Below are 21,228 nucleotides of genomic sequence, written 5' to 3'. Positions count from 1 at the left end.
GGACCGACAAAGATTTTTTGACTTGGCCGATCAATTTCCTGACAGATGTCGGCCGAAAAATCATAAAATGTACGATCGTTCGAATACCACTAACCACACGATAATTTCAAAGGATTGGTCGGCAAGAAGAATCGTCGCGTCTATGGGGAGCTTAAAAATAACAAACAAATCCCATGTTATTTTCTAGGATTTCTTTGTGTTTGACAAATTAACATTTGAAGACCAAAAGGCAGCAAGAGGATGACTTTTAATGTATTGTATGGTGATTTCTGAGAGAAAACAGAACCTTGCATTCATGTTGGCCATACAGAGGATTAGCATTCCTTAAACTGGCCACAGACGCAAAGATCTGATCGTACGAATCATCATACGATCGGACTTCCCCATCTCCAGATCTGCCACTTACCATTCCGATCAAATAAAGTAGTAAAAGAACAGATGAGCCAATGTTCTGCCCCTGACAGCAATCGTACGAAAGTTATGTCTGACCAAAGCTAGGGACAGTCTCCCTCTGAAAATCATACGGTCGGCAATACATGCAGAGATATTATTGGCAGCTGACAGAAATCTTTTAACCTGTCCGATCAACCAATCGACTGATCTCCGCCGGACGAAAAATGTCGGGACTCTCCACACACGGTCCGAAAATCGTACTAATTCTTGATTCGACTGATCAGATTTTTGCATCTATGGCCAGCTTTAGCCACACCAAGATGAGGCCATACAAGTTCAAAAAAACATGGAGCTGAAAATAATAGAAACAAAATATATATAGAAAATGTTAATTTGGATTGTCTATAATAGGTCAGGTGGAAAACTTTCAACACTATTACATTTAGTTAATGTCCATTAAATATTAATGATAGCACTTTTATAGAATGAAGAAGAATGATTAGGAGAGAGAGAGAAAGGAATCTTAAACTTAACTGGGTCAAGAACATCACAGAGGTTTTGGAAATAAATAGTGACAGAATATGAAACCTGATATCTTGTGTTACAAAAGTTAAACACATGAAGCACTGTAAAGTCTATAATAAAAAATAAAATAGTGTGGTGGCTTTATCCTCTGAGAAAGTGTTGTATCACGAAACGCGTCAGACCTCAGATGCTAAGTTTGTCTGATTGATATTATGTCTAAATAAAGAATTTAACTTTTTAATTATCTGGAGAAGAGAGATTTTTGTTTGATGCCCAGGAGTGCGCTGCCTCCAAATATTCTACTTGGCTTTATCCTCTGTCCAGTATATTGCAACATAAATGCATTGCTTAATTACAGTTCTGCATCCATTCCCTCATCATGTGAATTCTGCCTATGGCAGACATCATGGATTCAGGCTGAAGACTCCCCTACTCTGCTGCTACCAAAATATAAGCACAGGGGAGATACATTCCTATGGCTTATGTAAGGTTCAAGTTCAAGATGCAAATATTGTTAAGTTCCAGAAGCCTATTGATTATTTAACGAGAAGACCTATTAGATCTGCTACAGGAAGCACAAGCTCTAGAGTAAAACTAGACATAGAGGCAAATATATAGTCATACGAATCAAAGCTTTGTACAATTTTCAGACCATGTGTGGATCATCCTGACATTTTTAGTACCATGGCAATAGGCCGTTTAGTCGATCAGACATGTTAAAAGATTTTAGTCGTTTAACAATAATTTCTCTGCATGTATTGTCTATCTGACAATATGAATGGGTGACTGTCACTAGAATTTGTTGGACATAATTTCATTTGATTGCTGTCACGGGTAGAACAGCGTCTGATTTGTTCTTTTGCTACTTTATTTAATCTGAATGGTGAGTGGCAGGTCGGAACGTTCAATCGTTCATCGGATACAATGTTAAAATCTGCGTCTATGGCCAGTTTAAGGGGTAGGTAAAAATGGTTACTGTGTTAATAGCACGTCAGCTTGTTTGCTATAAGGAAACTATTCCAAAATCAGTAAATGTGTATGAAGGCTCTGAATTTTGTGGGCTGCTCAGCAGATGTTCATATTTAACTGTCTACAAATAATGTCTGGTTTCCCAAAAATTTTTGTCCTTTAAAATTCAAATACAGTTTAATGCTTGTAACCCTGCTTGGGTGTGGGAACTGTCTCTTTGATGAAACATGCACAGATGGCTACAAATTGCAGTTTCAGATTACGTAGAATAGTTGCTGAAACATATGATGTGCCAGAAATATATGACTTGCTCCAGATGTTTTCTTAACAAACTTGTTTTAAAACTGTCATAATTACACCTACCTCTGCCCACTAAGGTATGGGATCCCTTATTCAGAAACCCAGTATGCAGAAAGCTCCAAAGTACTAGGCTATCTCCCATTGTGTCCATTTTAAGCCAATTATTCTGATGGTTTTTCTACATTTTCATTTTTCTCTGTAATGATAAACAGTAGCTTATAATTGATGGCAAGCTACATGAATACACGTTGGCGGCAAAACAAGCCTATTGGGTTTTAATATAATGGCCTGGCATTCTGGATAGTAAGATAAGATAATAAAATTCTATTTGCTGTGCTATGTACTAAGTTGTACTGTAGTGCTTTAGCATTTGTCTGTATGAATGTGTATGTCAGCACTGAGCTGAGCAATATGTTGGCAGTCAATAAATACATTTTATTAACTTGAACTGAACCTCACATAGAAAATGTATATACTAGGGCCAAATAGCAAATCCCCTGTTGCTGTGTTTATCTGGAGTACTAAGCATGGTGTAGAGTGAGTGGCACTTTGGGCCTGTTTGTGCATTTTCCACGATGGTCTGCACTCACTTGTTTGGCACTCCGCAGGTCATGCAGTCCTTTAGCGCTTTGCTAAAAAAACAACAAATGTACCTTTGGTCTTTTCCTTAGTGTCCAGTTCTTCCACAGCAAAAGCTTAACTTTGGCACTGAATCTCATCCTTAACTGCCAACAATCTAGGACAAAAAGTGAATAAGTCAATTAATAATCAATGAGTAGTCTCCAGAATGGGATTATTTATATGCATGTGACTTTCGCATGGCTTCAGCAGTAGAAAAACCAAGCAGGCACTTGGACCAGAGTTTGCCATAAGCAAAATATTGTCCTTTTATTTGAGTAGGAAGTAGCAGCAAGTAGGAGAACATTTCAACATATGTAGTTTGCCCTGAGTGCACAGCAAGTAATAATTTACCCAGTGTACCTCAGGCCTTAACCAGGGCCAACTTTGTTATGGGACAAATCTAAAACCTTACCACAGGTAGCATTATCAAGGCGAGGCCAGGTCTAGCCTAGAATTCAAAATAGACCCTGACATTTCAAGTACACAGAGGCCCCAACAGACCCCCCACAGACCCAATATATAGTGACTGTCTATGGCATCTTTTAGCAGTTCCTCTGGAATTTGCCAGAATCTACAGTTTGAAGCACTGCGTATCTTGACAGCACTATATAAATAAATGATGATGAGTTTGCCAATCTAACTCAGGTGGCAGCAGCATCAGAATCATAAAACAGATCCCCACAGTCCAGGGACTTTTAGCAGTTGTGGAGGTTACTTGCCATGATATTGTCTGCATATCCAGACTGCTGAAACATCTTAACTCTAGTTCAAGTAACAGAGTAATAATATGCATACATCATTAAAAATTCTCTTGCAAACAATATATTTTCCAAAATTATGGGTTATAGGGCTAATCTCTCCTGAAGTGCTGATGACTCAGCCCAGCTCTGTTTGTGGCAAACATAAAGTGGAATTCTTTTTATTTACAGATCTACATTCCATATTTAGTATTATACAGAACAAAACACTTCTAGGAAAGGTTGTCCCAAAGCAAATGGGCTTGGCAGAGCCTCCCCAGTGCAGATTTCTCCAGTCAAAGTTTTATCTGTGTAAAACAGGAATATGTTGACACCAATATTACTTAAGTGTTTGACATACTGTAGTCTTGCATAGTAGTTTATCAACAGACAGCTCCAAGTACTTACACTACATCATTTCAAGGGTCTGCCGGATTAAACAGACATTTTTTTAGTATCACTTCATGCTTATACCAAAAGGCATACAAGAAGCACAATTGCTATGGACCCATACACTTTGCATCATATCTGTGCTACACTGGCTGCAGTACATAGTTATGTTATGACACTCAAGCAGCAGTTAGCAACAACTAAAACAACTGGATTTGTGTAGCAAAAACAGTTTATTGTGTAGCCAGCACGCTTAAGCCATGTTAAACCAAGAAAACATCTAATAATTATAGCACCGCAATGTTGCTGAACTTTACTCTCCACTACCAATTCATTTCTACCACCCAATATCATCATATTAGACAGCCTTAAATTAAAAAGAGATGGCCTATGTTAATTAAGGGCTTTCTAAAGCAATTATATGCGCAGGTTATCATGCTAAATGAAACATGGATTTAAAAGCATGCTTGGTAACACCAAACATTCCAGTTTTTATAGTAGAGAATACAGTATGACAACGTATTGGCCCTATTCGTGTTGCATCACATTGGGTTAAGTTATTCTATAATTCATATTTAAATCCTTATGGTTTTCATTAAAGATGCACAATTTGAATATTATACTTGCCCAAATACAACGTAGGGCTGGAAAAAATTATTAACAAAGTATGCAAACAGTAAAGTACATTTATGCTTGAATAAATGTATATATTTCATGTCTCTTATGTAGTTGCCTTCTTTTCCTAGGCCCAAGACAAAAGACAGTTCTGCCCTGCTTCATGGCATCTTATCTTTATAAAATAGCCTTCTGTCAGTGTCGCAGATCTGATATAAAATACAGTCTTTACATCACTTAGGCCCAAGGTAGAATTTTACCACCTTGGTCATGTCAAGTAGGACAGTGGGGATCAAAGTAGCCTTGCCTTCCTGCAGCCACGTCTTATATGCAGCCACCAGTCTTATGCACATCCCTCCTACCGTCAACTTTCTGATTGGTGCAAAGGCAAGTCAATCTTTACAAATGCATCAAGTGAACAAGCAACCCCACCCACCACCTTAGTTCCACTGCCAGATTTAACTGTAAGTGTCCAGAAGGGCTGGGGGAAATTTTTGTTTTTGTTTGTTTGATTTTAATACAGGTATGGGATCCATTATCTGGAAGCCCATTACCCAGAAATCTCAGAGTTGCTGAATAGCCATCTCCAGTATAATCTAATAATTTTAAATTTTCAAAATGATTACCTTTTTCCTTGTAGTAATTAAAAAGGACCTTGTACTTGATCCCAACTAAGATATAATGAACCTTTAACTGGATGTAAAACATTACTATTGGGTTAATGTCAAAATTATGTTTTAGTAGACAAGGTATGGAGATTTAAATTATGGAGAGGTCCCTTATCTGGCAAACCCCAGGTTTCCGAGCATTCTGGATAGCAGGTTCCATACCTGTATATTGTTTATAGTGTGTTCCAATACACCAAGTCAAGTACGATATCGATATATGTGTAGCTGTTGAACAGGGGAGCCAGAACAGTAAGCATTGACCTGGTTGTGGGGTAGCATATAAACGACACTATATAGCTTTTCTCTAAATTGAGACCCCATTTTCGGTTGTTTTGATTTAATAATATTTAGGCCCAAATCTAGTCATACACATTTGGCACAGTAAAGCAAGTAAAGCAGAAGTAAATAAATGACACTATAAAGAGAGTATTGTGGCTATGCTATCTATACTTTAACTGCTAATAAAAAGTAGGGGATCACAACATAATATGCATTATGTAAATATACTAAAGCTATATCACTGTGAAACAAAAATGGGCATGGTTGGACTAACCTTCCAGGGTATTGTTGAGTCTTGCATTTAATCCAGGTCCTAGTGGTGGGCTATACGTTATTTTTTACATAAAGCTGAATAATGCCTGTACCATTTAGCCCTTTAACATGTGCAGTAAATATTACTAACATATATTAGTAACTGAATATATCATCTCACCAAAAATGCTTTTTTTCTCAGCTTATGTACTTGTACAGGTATTAGTTTGGAAGTTTTTTAATCAACAGCTTGAAAATTTTAGGGAGGCAGTGTTTATACTAAGTGATAAGTAGTCAGCAATCTAGCACAGATATGCTAACTTAAGATTCTGTTTTATTTTTTCCAGGTTTACTGCAGAAAAAAATGTGCTAGCGCAAGTGTGGAGGAGGTTAGTGGAATGCAGAGTCTGCAAATAGTTTTGCAACCTAGAATGAAAATGAAGGTTTCTGCCAGGAGCCTATTACTGCATCCAAGAATGTGGAGTCCTGTCTGCTCAGAATACAAAGTTTTGCTATTCAGTGATGAACAGTAAGGCAAATAAATTAGTTAAAATTGCTTTAACAGGTGATATAGGAAGTTCTTTACTCATGGCCTTCTCTGTATTTATTTTCTTTAATAGTTTTTCCTGCAGGTCTCAAAAGGTGTAAATAAATCGTATAAACTATGTCAGCAGATTTAGGGTTGGGGCAGACAAGCAGATTCGGGGAGATTTAGTTGCCTGGTAACTAATCGCCTCTTCTGCGTGGAGACAATCTCCTCGAACTGCCTTCCGTATGCTTGAATGAAGAATCGCCTGCACTAATGCACTTGCCCGAATTTGCCTCACAAGGAAACTTTGGGCGACTTCGGAAAACGAATCGCCGCGTGTGATTAGCGCAGGCGATTTTTCATTTTAGCCAGGCGCAGAGCGAGGGGAAGCATTCAGGGAAGATTGGTCGTGGAAAGTCACGGCGATTAGTCGCCAGGCGACTAAATCTCCCCAAATCGCCCAGTGTGTCCCAGCCCATACAGTTGCCAAAGAAACCAAAGCATCCAAAACTCCAGTGCAAATAAATCATAAGTCTGTCAAAGCACACAGACTATAGCCACAGATGGTGAATGGTTCTATTCTCTTAAACTGATGTACCAATATACAGTGTACCACTGTTCCATTATGCATTGCTATACAGCATTAGATGAAACAGAGGAGAGCACTCAAAAGCAGATTAACTACTGTGATTAATTGCCATAGTCAAAAGTTAGTTAGTTTGACTATGGCAAAGTTAGTAGCAAGTCAATTCAAAGCAAGTAGCAAATAGAAACCCCAAACTCGTTATTCCAAGGGGCACATATACACTGAGCCATAAAGCCCAAGTAAAGCATGCTTATTATCAATTAATAGTCACCGTTGGTCTAGGTCGTCAATCCCTTTAAGGTAGTGTGTGGGCAAGGAGCAGTGCATAATTAGGCCCAATATATAGGCCATCTTTGGAGAAAGAGAATGTCAGAACACTTCACTCATGTTTTTGGATTCTGTATGGAGCATCCACTACAACGTTTTGGAAGGAGACCCTCACAATATCCCACCACTGAATCTCATTATCCATAGACATCACATAACTCACACTACTTGGGTTTTTTTTCAGTCACTAACCTAACAAACATATGATTACTTATACTACTACCACCTCATGTGCTCAGCATGAAAACTGGTTCCACTGAGCAGATGATATCATGTTGATGATAAGGGACGTTTACTATAGTTATGTAAACAATGTATGATCGTGTGCATGAATTCAAAGCTTTGGAAAGCACCAAGAATCAGCTAAACCATAAAACTTCAAATACCAGAGGCTATCATTTATTTAATGGAAATAGTTCAATAATAACAAATTACTATTGTTTTAATTAATTTATTTTTTAAATTGTTTTTATAGCATGTTATACATTTCCTGGATCTTTTATGTCCAGTTACTAGTACAGTAATCAATGGTATTGTAATACATGCATTAAATAGAAAAGAGAAGTAGAGTAAATAGAGAAAGAAAATTAAGTTTAAACAGTGTTAACATAGTGATATGTTTTTATACAGCGAATACTTTATACTTTATACATGCCAAAAGCCTATTAGTGCGTTGACTCCTGGGGGGTGACCGTGAAGTTATTCCAGTCCTTGGAAACGTATTTTGAATATATTGGTTCGTTTCTTGTAACAATGAGTTACCCCTCAAAATTTCTGTGTCATACCAAGTTGTGTTTGTGAAGGTGTGGGTAGTTAGGTATTTGAGTGGTGAAGGGAGATTGTTGATGTATGTGGTCCAAGTGAGAAAGAATTTTTTAGTTTGTTGTTTTTTCTTTGTCATGGCTTCCAGCCAGTCCATTTGGAAGATGTAGAGCAATTTTTGTTTCGCTAGTGTAACTGATGGGGTTTCTGTTGAAAGCCACTGATGAAGAATTGCCTTTCGAGATGCTGCCGCCAAATGTTTTTCCCCTTTATTCAAATCTGGGTAGTGTTGAACAGCACTAAACCAGGCCCAGTCTACGGTTGGTTGAATTAGTTTGTTCACTAACTGCATCCAATAGGAGGTTATTTCCAGCCAAAAATTTTGTATTTAAGGGCATGACCAGAGCAAGTGCAAAAGATCAGCCTTGGGAGTCAGACATCGAATACACCTGTCTGAGGGGAGATGTCCCATTTTAAACCGTTTTTCAGGTGTTAGATAAGAATTAAGGAGAATTTGTAGCGCCATTTCCTGGTACCTGCTGGTTGGTAGTAATTGAGTTATGTGTGTGTGGGATTTCAGAATTTCCACAGTTGGTATTTGTGGTGTAAGTGTAGTGTTGTTTTAATTTTTAATGTGAAAAAAATTGCCAAACAGCACGAGTTACTTGTTAGTGGCCAAAATATTACGACTTTCATCATAGCTAAGCTAAACATTTAGCATAGCATTTTTGCTGCCACAATAAAAATTGAAGCTCAGAATATTTAGGATCCCTTCCTGGATCACTTAATTCCCTAAGGGAATTTCCTCTACCCGTCAATCTTGACGCAGTTCTGGACTGGGATTTAAAATAGGCCCTGGCATTTGAAGTACACAGAGGCCCAAATAACCCCACAGGCCCACTAAATAGTGACTGAAAACATACAGCAGCCTATTTGCCGAAATGTACAGATTGCCAGTCCAGGCCTACACTTGAGTTCCTCTGTTGGTGAAAACTGCATTCTACTTTGGACCCTGGCTACTACCTATTCACTGGGCCAACCCATGGCCCCAACTGGGTCCTGTCTAAGGATGAACATTTTCACAGGGGCCTACTCCTACCTGAACATATGCACTCTCAACCTGAGTGCGATCGAAGAGCAAGATTATACGTAGCTACTTTCCTCCCTTTTATACACAAGAGAGGAATCCATCTGACAACTCTTTATAAATGGGACTCAACTCAAACTACGGAGCAAAATGCAGAACTACACAAGCTATCCTGCCCACCCTTACATAATAATAGCCAAATATTACATTCCACAGGAAATAAATGCCATAGTTAGTGGCTTCTAACTAATCCTTTTAGGATTAGGAACTGAAAAAAAAAAAAAAGAGTATTAAAAAGCCAGGTACCATTTGCCACTTCCCATAACCCACACAGATGTTTTAGGTGTATAGCAAACAGAAAGTGTATTGCCTTGAACCCATGCAAGTGCACATTCCTAGCTACACGCTTTCCATGAAGTATTCTGGGAAATGAGTACTAATTAATAATTACACAAAAGCAATATTTGACAATGATATGGCCCTGGCCAAAGGCAGCTTTTTTTCTGTTACTGGTTGTACTGAAATGCATACACAGGTTAGGCCTATTACAGTATATACAATAATCTTGCTAAAGCAACTTATATATTACAGAAGGATGACACAATGATGATGCATCTATTCACTGATCTCACCTACTTCTCCTCCAATAAATATTTTTTTCAATTCTTTGGAATGAATGCTCATCACCGGTTAAATGGGCATTTTTATACATGAGTTCTAAGCATGTAAATCATGCAAGAGGCTGTCCTCTGTCACTCTTTCACAGGAACATGGCAGCAGGAAGGCTGTTGAGAAGTGTAATTAGGGCTGCACCAAATCTAGGATTCAATTTGGGACTAAGTACTTTTTTGCAGGCTTCGGATTCAGAATTCAAATCAAAGCCTTGAGCAAAAGTGAATTTACAGCATTAATGTCACATGATTTTAGATCTCAACTGAATGTAAAACAAAATTTGGCAGGTTATGAAAGTTTGAAAATATTTCTCCTTATCTAAACTGTGTTTTTGTGTCTCAAAATTGTTACAAAGTAACTTATTTGCACCTGTTAGCTGTTCTGGGCTCTCTGCTAAAAGCCAATTCAGTGAGAAACTTTGTTTCTTTTTCTGGCTGTTCAGTACAGAGAAAAGAGGGACTTTCCAGTACAAATGAGGGACTGTGGGTTGAGCTGTCAAAAGAGGGACTGTCCCTCCGAAAAAGGGACAGTTGGGAGGTATGCATTTCCACAATGCACTTTTTTGATTTCTTAAAATCTTGAGAACTAGGGTGCAAACTAGGGTAAGCAGGGTATTTTGGCAGAATGTTTTGTGAATTATTCAGCTGAATCCAAAAATGATGGATACTAATTGTATGAATTTTTATTCCCAATTGCCTATGTAAATGATACCAAGTAGGCCAGTCATTAGTAATACTTTTTTTTTACAGCTATTACACCTGTGCTACGTATATAAAGAACAAAGGCAGGCCTTGAGAAGTCGCAAGCTATACAGGGAATATCCATGTTTTAGAAAAGAAACAAAGAGGTCTAGCCAGATTCTGTAGCTCCAAGTTCTAGAATGCTAGCAATGTTTACAGGGAAATGTCCATGAACACAGTACTTTCTGAAAAAAGGCTGCAACTCTCAAATCAGCATGATACACAGCCCTGCAACAACCATGTCTTTAACACAACAATACAGAAGTGAAATAGATTTGCATTGAACGGTACCTAGTTTTAATATGCTGCAAAACCACACATTTCTTATTTCCTGTACGAAGAATCGTCTCTTTGCAGTAAAAAGGGCTAGTCCACCTTTAATTCTTAGCAACTCATTTTTTAATTATTTGCCTCCCTCTTCTACTGCCGCTTTCCATCTTAACATTTAAAATGCTTTCTAGTTGTGAGGCTCACTGATCCTGACAGCCAAAAGCTAATGCTCTATGGGGCTACAATTTCTACAAATTACTTTTTATTACTGTTTTCTGCTCCAAACCTTTCATTTTAATCTTCCATTCTTCCATGTAAACCATTGGCTGCTTCCTGGTTGCTAGGGTAAAATGAGTCCTACCTACTAGATACCTGTTAAAATTGTAAGCTGGAGGACTGCTACAGAAAAAAAAGGTCAATTGAACAACAATAGATGAGAACGTATACTGTATATCTAGCGCCAGACTTAAGGGTGCACTGTAAAATGCAATATTCCTTATCATTCTCATGTACATAACAAAGTTTGCAATTAGAAATAACAAAGAACACCCCCTAGTCCAGACTATTCATGTGATTCCCTGGTGAAAACAGTGTTAGTCAGAAGTCCATGGATTAAATAGATAACCCTTCATTTCTTTCAAGGGGTTAAATGCCTACAATGAGAACAGATCCTTAAAACTGGTATTCATGGAATTTAGCCATCTCTGTTGAAAGGTGTCCAAGTATATTGAGCAGCCAGGGTGGCATGACCTTGCCAACACATTCACATTCACATCTTAAGGATGTGTTCAGTGTAGCATTTAGGGTAGGGCTGAGACCCCAGTATCTCAGGGTCCCCTGGCATTATGCCTTGTGTTACAGTTGTTCGTTATTGTACATATACAGTTCATTTTTCACCCTGGCCCTGGATGTTTCTTTGAAAATATTTTTCTTTGTAACTCAAAGTAAGCATGCTACCCTTTTCATTAGAAGAGCACTGAATCGCTGCAATATCCATATAATTCTTGACATTACCTAAGAATAATAATCAGTAGCAGTTCCCCTTTATATATTAATAATTTAATAGTAACTTGAGTCGGAAACATTGGATAATTTTAAGAAAGGGTAGGATACATTTTTAGAGAGTTAGAAAATACCAAGTTACTGAAATGAACTATAGTACAAAGTTAATGCAGGCACTGGTCTGACTGCCATCTTGGGATTCAGGAAGGATTTTTTCTGAGATAAATAAGATTGGGTGCAGATAGGGTTTCACACTCTGAATCAAATAGTTACATGTTAATAGATGGGTCATCTACTATGTTAATACAGTACGTTGCTATGTGCATTTATATTTTACTGGACATTTATACAGAAAATATTTAACATGATATGTGTTTTTTGTGTTTTAGAAGGAAATAAAGAACCCCATTTTAGAAAAAGAGAAACCTAGGGTGCGGTACAGTGCAAGCTGCTGATTGTGACATCACTCTCAATATTAACCAAAGAGTACTGTATGTGCACAGTAAAGGTGAGAAGACAAATAAACCATGTTAGAGAATATTCTCTTCTAAAGTCTGTGTTTTAATTATTTGATTAATATACTACCCTATCATACCACCAAACATTTCTCTACATCTCCTAGAGAGAAAATTCTCTGGCTGCTTTGTGTATGAAAATATTGCTAACAACAGAGTGACGTACTTTACACTTATATGTATTGTACAGGGTTGTGCTGAAATCATTGCACACGTTTGGAAGCCATATTCTCACAGCCAGCACAGCCTGCACCAGGCTACACAAATACACAGCACACGCAATTATAAGCATTTTAAAACATTAATTAGCAATAACTCTGGCAGCAACCCTGGAGTATAGCGCGGTGTGTAAATACACTAACGGACTCTTAGAAATAGTTAAAATCCTAGCTGAGACAAGAAATGACATAAATAAAGGGAAAACAACCAGCAAATGCAAACAAATCTGCAGTGGTGTTCTATATCTCCTGTTATTGTAATATTGTTCTATGCTGCCCAGCAGTAAAGCTTATTTACTCAGAATTGGTTTTCTCTTTTCTTGTGATTGTTTCCTATGTTAAGGAATGGGAAACTCAGCAGATAAATAGGAGCTCAAATTCCAGCTTTGAGCAAGACCCAACATCTGGTGATGTGTCCTGCACCTTCTGGTAAATACATCAGGGTGAGGGGGACAATGCTTGGATATATACATATATATATATACTTTCACATGCACACCACAGCCAAAACTAATAATGAGCAAGTGCGGCAAATTGGGTAGGATCGTCCCTGGGCACAGCTCCCTAATGTATTAAGCAAACTCTGTTTATTTCCTATTAGAAAGTATTGTATAAGCAAAATGAGTCGTACGTTTTATATTTCTAACGATTATACAGAGGTAAACATCTTTGTGTCTGATTAAATATGTTTTAAGTCAAGAATTAAGTGAACGTTACCCATATGACGTGTATGATGGTAGATGTGTTGAAAACATTTCCTGAATGGCCCTTGACTCCTTTTGCCTTGACTGTTTCATTCAGGGGGTGAATTAATGAATTGGCTACTCAAGGCTATAGCCCGGGGGCACATCTAGCTTTTTCAATTATTATTTTTTATTTTCTTTTGTTTAAAACATATATTTTAGTCTGCCTGGGCCAAGTCAGGATAGGCACCTGCTGGGAGTAGATTAGGCTGCCAGACAAGGGCCATGTGTGACATCACTGGGGTGTGCTGACCCTGATGCACCTTGCAAGACAGGGATGCTCCTCAGCTGGTACCGCTGTGCATTTATTCTGACTGGTCCCAGGCCCAGCAGCACAGATTAGAATAAATATAAAATAAGAGAAAAATAGTAATTGGAAAAACCTAGCTCATGGGCCCTTGTGTTTCCAGGTACACTTGTGATCCTGATTAATTGTTGGATATTTCTAGTCTGGAACGTGGATAGAGCCAAGGGTCCTGCAGATTTGGGGCCAACTCACACAGCACTACTAGCTAGTATGATCATGGTCACATCTGTAATTATAGTAAGCTTCTATGAATATATTTCAACTTTGAAATGTAATTGATTATTTTTACGATTTGATTCATACCATCATTTTACCCCAGGTATAGGATTTGGGGCATATTTATCAATGGACAATAAAACTTAACCCAACCACCCTGAATGTAGTTGTAATTTCAGGATTCCCACAGATGCTCGTGTCAACAGCTGCAGCAGACGTAAGCCATAAGAATCACACATTAACATCATTTTAACAGCAGAAGTTAAACTTAAAATGTAAGCCGCAAGCTGCATCTGATTTACTACCATATGCAATTATGTTTCTTATGGCGCATACCCATTCAACTGCAATTATGCTGAGATTATAGGAAAATAATGCATTATAAGCAAAAAGGATGATAATTTCACCTGGAATTGCACTTTGCACATACAGTACTGCACTTATCGTTGAAAATTACATTTTTCTGAATAGCAGGGAGATCAGGTGTATGGGGGTGTGTGGAATTTTAAGCAACCAACTATTTAATAAAGGGTAATTATGAAGAATGCTGAGTAAGAAACTAAACACAATGGGGCTCATTTATCAACACTGGGCAAATTTGCCCATGGGCTGTTATCTATAGCAACCAATCAGTGATTAGCTTTATAAAGCCAGCTGCAAGAAGAACTATGAATGCAGCAACCTGATTGGTTGCTATAGTTAACAGCCCATGGGCAAATTTGCCCAGTGTTGATAAATGAGCCCCAATGGGGCATATTTGTCAAACAGTGAAGTTAGAGATCACCACAGTCCACTAGAGTGAAATTCCGCCACTCTCCATTCATTTCTATGGGATTTTCAAAAGAGTATTTATCAATGGGTGAAAGTTCATCCTTTGATAAATACGCCTTTAAAATCCCATAGAAATGAATGGAGAGTGGCAGAATTTCACTCTAGTGGACTGTGGTGATCTCTAACTTGACTCTTTGATAAATATACCCCAATAATGACTTAAATGGACAGTACGTCTTAAAGGAAAACTTTTAAGCAACAGATATAATTAAGTAGCATATTAAAGAATCTTACCAAACTGGTAAATATATTTAAGTAAATATTGCCCTTTTACATCTTTTACCTTAAACCCCCATTTTAGGATATTCTCCTTGCTGCCTCAGAGATCACCTGACCAGAAATACTGCAGCTCTAACTGTAGCAGGAAGAAGGGTGGAAGCAAAAGAACTTTGTCCATTAATTGGCTCATGTGACCGAACATGTAGGGTTTGTTTGTGTGCACCGTGAATCCTACGATCCCAGGGGACGGCCTTATTTCTTAAAAGGGCAATTTTCTATTCATGATTACCCAATGGCACATACTACAAAAAAAGTATATTATTATGAAAATGGTTTATTTACATGAAGCAGGGTTTTTTTTACACATGAGCGGTTTTATGCAATATTTTTTTATAGAGACCTACATTGTTCAGGGGTATAGTTTTCCTTTAAAGGTATTGCATTTTGGTATGATATGATATTCTAAGACAATAAGCAATTAGTCTTCATTTTTTAATCATTGGGGCTTTTGAAGTATTTCTCCTGGCCCATAGGAAAAGAGGCTGATTTCTTATTATCACCACAAAGGCAGTTCCAGGAAACAAAGCACACACCAGGTCTCACAAAACACTGTGAGCAAATAGAAATGAGAGGATGTAAAGGTAGAACCACATTTTAAACAGGAAAATAAGCAGTTGCCGACACTTTGCAAGATTGGGACCAACAAAATATAAACCAAATAAGTATACAGACATGCGTGCAGCACTTTGCTTCATTACAAAGGAAGATTAGAAGCAGACATTTACAGCTGCACAGAAATAAGGTTCATAGGTAACTATTCATTTAATACAGCTGTCACTTGATCATGTGCAATGTAACCTAACTAATTATAAGCAACGGAGGGGTGTTTGGGCAGAGACTAAAATGCCCCTTAACATCAGGGAGCCAACTGCAATAATTGCCTTGATGTACACAAAGATGACTCCACCACTTCTTATTAAGATCAGAATAAAGCAATCCACAGCATAACAAGCATTTGATTTATACAACGTATGTTGTGTACCATATGGCTTAAAGGGCTACACTTCCCTGTTTGAGTGCAATTAATAGAACTTGTGCTGAACATACCGTTTGGTTATTATTTTAACAACTATGCTTTTTGTTATCTATTGAGTTAAACAGGGCTCACAGGACAACTGAAGCTACTTTATGTTTGGTCCTTGCCAAGTAGTTTATTAGATTACCCATGCAAAAATAATCCTGCAATCTAATTGAGGGACAAGCATTTCTTTGGCAGCCCTGACTTGACTGTTGGTGCCAGTGTTACAGGATGCAGAGTTTCAACACAGCCTCAACCAAATACTTTTATAATTTGGGTTCTTATTGGTGCAGAACACACAAGTTGCACTGGACTCTACTGAACAGGCACCTTTTGGGCTGAAAGCAATGCACTGTGGTTAACAAACAATGTGAACGGTGTCTGACAAGTGCGCTCTGCTCTACATTTGTAAATAAGCCCTTATATTCTGTACTTCACTTCACTTTTCACTCCATTGCCTGCTGAAAGATTGACATTTGTCTAGATTTTTTTCTTCCTTTTGATCCAAACAGCAGCACGTACAGTCGTGATAAGAATAATAGCAGTCCGACATCACTATCCTGATCAATCCCTGTTTTTGGTCAAAATTATATTTCTACATGGCAAATGTGTAGTAGAGTAAGGGCTGAACTCCACTGCGTGCTGTTGTCCGACACGTCACCATTCAATGACACGCATGCGACGCGCCGGATGTGCAGAAGACAATGGAATGTGAAATTACAGGTACAAGCTACATGTATAGATGAAGGTGCAGCATTCACATCAGACAGTCGGATACATGTAGTTTGTACTTGCAATTTCATGTTCAGTGCCATTGTCTTCTGCACGTCCGACATGTCACAGCGCAACGTGTAGTTCAGCCCTAATACAAAACCAAGAGACCCAACAGTCATGACATGCATGCTGCTGATTCTGTGTAATTGAATCAATTACACAGAATCAGCAGTGTTTAAAATAATAATCGCTTGTTCCAAATAATAGCAGTGTGGAGTTCAATTAGTGAGGTCATTCATTCTGTGAAAAAACAGGTGTCAATCACAGCCATTATTTGAGAAAGGAAGGCAAAATCTGAGTAAAATGGGTTGTTCCAGACATTGCTCAGAAAAACCGCACTTTGATTAAAAAGTTGAGAGGGGAGACATATACACAAGTGCAGAAAATGATCGGCTGCTCAGCTAAAATGATCTTGAATGCTTTAAAATGGCAACCAAAACCTGAAAATAAATGGAAAACAACCATTCGAATGGATAGAAGAATAGCCAAATTGGTAAAAACTCAGACAATTATCAGCTTCAGGAAGATCATATAAAGTCTAAAATTACCTGTGAGTACGGTTAGATTAGAATTAGAAGACGCCTATGTGAAGCCAAGCTATTGGCAAGAAGCCCCCCACAAAGTCCCATTGTTGAAAGAAAGACGTGCTGAAGAGGTTACAATTTGCCAAAGAACACATTGACTGGCCTAAAGAGAAATGGTGCAACATTTTGTGGACTTATGAAAGCAAGATTGTTCTTTTTTCGGTCTAGGGGCCACAGACAGTTTGTCAGATGACCCCAAACACTGAATTCAAATCACAGTACAGAGTGAAACATGGTGGCACAAGCATCATGATATGGAGATGTTTCTCATACTATGGTGTTGGGACTATTTATCACATACCAGGGATCATGGATCAGTTTCAATACATCAAAATACTTGAAGAGGTCATGTTGCCTTATGCCGAAGAGGAATTTCCCATGAAATGGCAGTTTCAACAAGACAATGACCCCAACACACACCAGTAAATGAGAAACATCTTGGTTCCAGACCAACAAGATTGATGTTATGGAGTGGTCAGCCCAATCCCTGGACCTTAATCCAATAGAAAACTTGTGGGGTGACTTCAAAATTGATGTTATTGAGGCAAAACCAAGAAATGCAGAAGAATTGTGGAATGTAACAGGTGCCAGAAGTTGATGGACTCCATGTAACACAGATGTGCAGCAGTTCTCAGAAACACTGATTATACAACTAAATATTAGTTCAGTGATTCAAAGGAAAGCAAAAACATTTTTCAGTTTATACAGTGAATGTTTGGGTTAGCAAAGAAGAATGCAGATACTGCTATTTTTTGGAATAGCCTAATATTCCATTTTCTGTAAAGAAATAACACAGATTTGATAATATGTTTCAATTTGGAATATGATGTGCAGTGTTCAATGCATTTGTGTGTATGGAAATAAAGGATAAGGATGTTGTGCTCTATTCAATAACACACTGCTATGATTCTGAGCACAACTGTAGAGACTCCATTTATGCACCTTAAATGTAGGACAGTAAGATAAAAATCCCCCAAAACAAGAATATAAAAACCACTGCTTCATTCCCGGTTAGCATAGTCATGAAAAAGTAACATATAGATGAGCAATGGCCAATCAGCAGCTAATGAAAGTCCCAAAATATTACGGAACAGGTGCTTAATTCTTTTTCTGGAAACATCTCTACAACCTGTTGCTACTTGCATAACTCATGTGGAAACAGAGCTTTGCTCCAGTGCCATTAAGCATTAAAGGAAAACTATACATGTGTAAAACTCCGCTTCCTGTAAATGAACCATTATCATAATAATATACTTTTTTAGTAGTATGTGCCATTGGGTAATCATAAATAGAAAATTGCCATTTTAAAAAATAAGGGCCGCCCCCTGAGATCATAAGATTCACTGTGCACACATACAAACCACATGTAAGGTCACATGAGCCAATTAACAGACAGTTCTGCCTTTTGCTTCCTCACTTCTTCCTGTTACAGTTAGTGTTGTAGTATTTCTGGTCAGGTGATCTCTGAGGCAGCACAGATAGAGTCACGAAATGGTGGTTCAAGGCAAGAGATGTAAAAGGGCAATATTTATGTAAATATATATTCCAGTTTGGTAAGATTCTTTAATATGTCATTCTATTTGATATAAACTATCTGTTGCTTAAGTATTCATTTTGGGGGTATAGTTTTCCTTTAAGGGTGTCATTTACTAAAACACTAATTTTTATTAAAACAACCTCGTCTAAACTCCCATCCATTATTTTACCTAATTTTTCAATAATTAATTTGATCAATTTGGTGCTGGAAAAGACTCTATAAATTCTTCTTAAACTCATGGAAATAGTTGAATTGTACGATTTTTTTTCATATTTGATGCCCGAAAACCACAAATTTTTTGGATTATCGTACGAAACCCAGAGCAGATTATGATATCTTCCAATTGTAAAAGGGATGTCTGCCATTGACTTCTACATGAACTCGGCAGGTTTGAGATGAGTATTTTCTGATTCTGACTTTTAGCAACCTCAGAGGGTATAATAAATCTTGAAAAAGTGGTGTTTCTCCTTTAAAACTCCCAAATAGAAAAATTCGGACTTTAGTAAATAACCCTCTAAGGGGAACTAACATTAGATTAAAATGCAAATACATGTATAGGATTCCCTGTATTCTTTTGAGCAAATTTGCATTGTATACAAATGTGGTATATGTGGTTTCTCTCAGCTTGACCATCCAACTTTGCATCAGTGACAGATCAAGTTTAATCCTTATTGGCCAACACTAAATTTCTTTGCAAAATGATCATAACACTATGCTTTATACTCAGACCACATGTACTTCTAACAACTTTGGTGAATACACACCTATGTCACCCCCAATGACCTGCAAACTCTCCTTTACACTGATTCTAAGCAAATACAGGTATAGAAGATCATCTTGCATAGACTCCATTTTAATCAAACAATATAAGTTTCAAAAAAAAGTTTTCCCCTCTGTATTAATAAAACAGTCCATTGTACGTGAACTAAGATATTATTGAAGGCAACACAAACCTAACAAGGTTTCAACGTTTTTTTAAGTAGACTAAATATATGGAGATCCAAATGATGGACCCCTTATCCAGAAGTCCCAAGTGTTCTGAATAACAGGCAAGAGAAACTCAGCTCAGGCAGCAGTAGCCCGCAGGTTACCAGGGGCAGCAAAAAAACAGTCCAGCGAACAGATAAAATTCCAAGGGGGGTGGAACTATGTGCAGAAATTTCGAACATTAAGCGAAAGTCCATCCCATATTTCTCATTTACTGATTCTAAATAACAATACCTTTCACTATTGTTTCTTTATTCTTCCAAACCAGTTAAGGTCAACAAACTTTTTTTTCATGGAGAAACAAACCAATCCCTATTGTGCACAAGGCACACGCACTAATGCAATGAATGCTATTAAGTGACCACCATATATAAATATGGAAGTCTCCATGTTCTTCACCATCCACCTCTGCACTATATTCTATCTTTTATGCAACCTTCCACACAGCATACAATATCTATACAATCTATTATACGAGATAATGATGCAAGGGGAATATCATATTGCATATATTTTAAACAACTCAGACTTTTCAGTTTGATTACTTAAAATATTTTATTTTTGGTTGATGCCTTAAAAAAAGCTTCATAGATTAATGTTATAAAATACCTTATATTTATAATATGCAAAACTCCTTTCAATACACGTGTGCACAGATTGCTTTCCATTTCATATTGGGAATATGCTCATGTGAAATCAAGCATTAAACGTAGTCAAAGTCGGATATTCTACATTTTAATAAGTTAAAAGAAACCAAAATGATAAAACTCTGAATATGTTAAAAGTTAATATACTTGCTTGAGAGTATGTAACAGTTGCACTGTAAAAAAAACTGAATTCAGTCACATTTTTGGTAGTCTGTTGATTGTAAAAGATTACCTATTAGCAACAGTCATTATTTTATTTGTGTATATAGTGGCAACTAAATAACTTACTACCAAAAAATATAGTGAAAAAGCAGAACCAGGATTTAAATCCAAGTCTGGACAAAAGAAATGTGGCAGAAAATGAAACTTGTACATTGACCTATTTACAATAGATATGAAGAAACTGAATTTATTTCACATTTTAAGTTATATTTTACATGGTTTGTCAATTCAACCAAAGTAAGTGCATCATCTCTGTAAAAAATGACATTAAAGTGACAACACATAAAAAAATAGCAATTGATGAAAACAAAAAAAAGTGTGTAAAATGTACAGTTATAATCCACAAAATTCAATAAAGGCTTTTTTTTCCATTATCTAAAAAGAAGCACGCATGAATTGCACAGATTAAATGCAGTCAATCAGCAAAGTCCAAATGCTTTGCTGCTGTTATAGGAAATGCATCTCGCTACACAAATTTACAGTTAAAAAACAAATTTGTTCCACAGTTCCATACTGTGTCTTGTTATAAATAAGCACATTCATTTTAATATCATACCTTATTAAGTGCACCTTATATACCAGGTCTATGCAACTTCATTGTGGCCCTCCAGCTGTTGGGAAACAGG

The 21,228-nt window shown here is 37.4% G+C and overlaps 1 protein-coding gene across 6 annotated transcripts in view; it reads right to left on the bottom strand.

Annotated features, from left to right (window-relative positions):
• Positions 1-20,269: 20,269 nt before the first annotated feature.
• The window catches only part of arhgap29.S (Rho GTPase activating protein 29 S homeolog), a 67,966-nt gene continuing 67,007 nt past the window's right edge, over positions 20,270-21,228 (bottom strand). For all 6 annotated transcript variants that reach the window (XM_041591328.1, XM_018259616.2, XM_018259617.2 and 3 more), the window contains 1 exon segment: positions 20,270-21,228. This exon segment is cut by the window's right edge and continues 1,357 nt beyond it. The gene's annotated coding sequence lies outside the window, so the exon portion shown is untranslated.

The sequence above is a fragment of the Xenopus laevis genome, chromosome 4S, assembly GCF_017654675.1.
Source record: "Xenopus laevis strain J_2021 chromosome 4S, Xenopus_laevis_v10.1, whole genome shotgun sequence".
NCBI lineage: Eukaryota > Metazoa > Chordata > Amphibia > Anura > Pipidae > Xenopus > Xenopus laevis.
The sequence above is the reverse complement of the archived record's forward strand: the minus strand, read 5'-3'. Positions and strand labels throughout refer to the sequence as shown.